Source organism: Scylla paramamosain, unplaced genomic scaffold, assembly GCF_035594125.1.
Source record: "Scylla paramamosain isolate STU-SP2022 unplaced genomic scaffold, ASM3559412v1 Contig50, whole genome shotgun sequence".
Classification (NCBI taxonomy): Eukaryota; Metazoa; Arthropoda; class Malacostraca; order Decapoda; family Portunidae; genus Scylla; species Scylla paramamosain.
The window spans coordinates 123504-125000 of record NW_026973715.1 but is presented as its reverse complement, the minus strand read 5'-3'; the positions used below and the strand labels follow the sequence as shown (position 1 = coordinate 125000).

The window sequence follows — 1497 nt, the reverse complement described above, 5'->3', positions numbered from 1 at the left end:
AACTAAGGCCAGCATTCAGAGACCCTTTGTTCTCTCACCACAGCGACTGAGGTGCTGTCAAAGAAGACTACGATATGTTAAGACAAGTAGAATCTACCTGCCAGGTACTATATAATGGTTTAGGGAATAGACCTTCTGTATTAGATAGCTAGTATACTCAATAATTTTGCTCTGTATTGATATCTCCGTTTCCTTATTCTTGAAATAATGAATAAAATGCTCAGCAAGCTATATTCTCTGTTGTCCGTCGTAGCAAACGGTCTTGTGGTGATTCTTTGCTCGATGGGTTCTGTTACTACGAAACCGAGTCTTTTGTGTTGATTCGAGTCTGTACTGGTGATGGGCACCAATAAACCTGGTAACTGCTACATTCCTCACCTTTCCCTGGGCTCACTACACAACAGGTGTGGTGTCTTCAAAACGATAAGAGAGGTGTGTTTTATTTCAAGCCATGGGCATCACTTGACAACACAAGAACATGAAGGAAGCTGCAAGAAGCCACCAGGCCAACACGTAATAGTGGCATCATGAAACATATCTATTTGCACCTATCATCCTCACACACTAATTAATCTGATCTATTTTTGAAGCTCAATAATGACTCAGCACCAACAACTTGATTAGTAAGTCTACTCTATTCACCTACCACTATCTGAGAGCCAATTCCCAATTAGAGTGGTAGATTGAGGAACACTGACCCAAGACGTAGCAGCAAAGGTCCTCCGCCTACTTCACTGAACGGGAATGCACGGCAAGTATGATGTTTAACACCATCATTCAAAAGGATGTCAATCATAACTTCAATATTTGATTGCAGGTAAAATTAAAATAGGACACACTGTAGCGAGCGTTTGTTTTCGTGATAATTAGATTTAGTTACTCTGAATCAGTGACTGACCATGCAGACTTAATTAAGCAGAAATATCAAAGGAATTAAAACTGCACATAATTAGGAGAGTGTTCTGCTCTCCTTAGGTCACTGAACGTTAGCGATGTAAGGATAATATTATCAGTTTTGCCAATACTATTTTGTAAAGTTTGAACGTATCCACTTGATCACTAATTCATGACATCGTATTAGCTGCATTCCCTCCCTGAAATGACCAGTTACTTCCTTGACCTGATTCCTGGCGCCTATTTGTAGAAGACTGTCAGATTTACCACTATTATTTGGTAAAGCTGAAACACATCCACTTCATCACTAATTCATAACATCATATCAACTGTGTTCCTCGCGAAGTGCACTCCCCTTTTGAATAACCCTTTGTTTCCTTCACCTGACTCCTGGCGGTCATTCATCAGATACTGAGATGAAAACGTTGTGTCAAATTGGCCCACTGCCACGCACACGCTCGCTCATCAATTATCTGCACGTAACGTGACATACACACAAAAAAAAAAAATAAATAAAAATAAATAAATAAATAAAATAAATAAGTGAATAAAATAAATAAATAAAAAAATTGGTGCAAAATTCTACATCTGCCGGAGACTTTT

At 38.9% G+C, this 1497-nt stretch overlaps 1 long non-coding RNA gene across 1 annotated transcript in view; it reads left to right on the top strand.

Annotated features, from left to right (window-relative positions):
• LOC135098198 (uncharacterized) overlaps positions 1-368 on the top strand; it is a 1560-nt gene extending 1192 nt beyond the window's left edge. The window contains exon 3 of the long non-coding RNA XR_010266659.1: positions 1-368. This exon is cut by the window's left edge and continues 98 nt beyond it. This is a non-coding gene — a long non-coding RNA (uncharacterized LOC135098198).
• Positions 369-1497: the final 1129 nt, after the last annotated feature.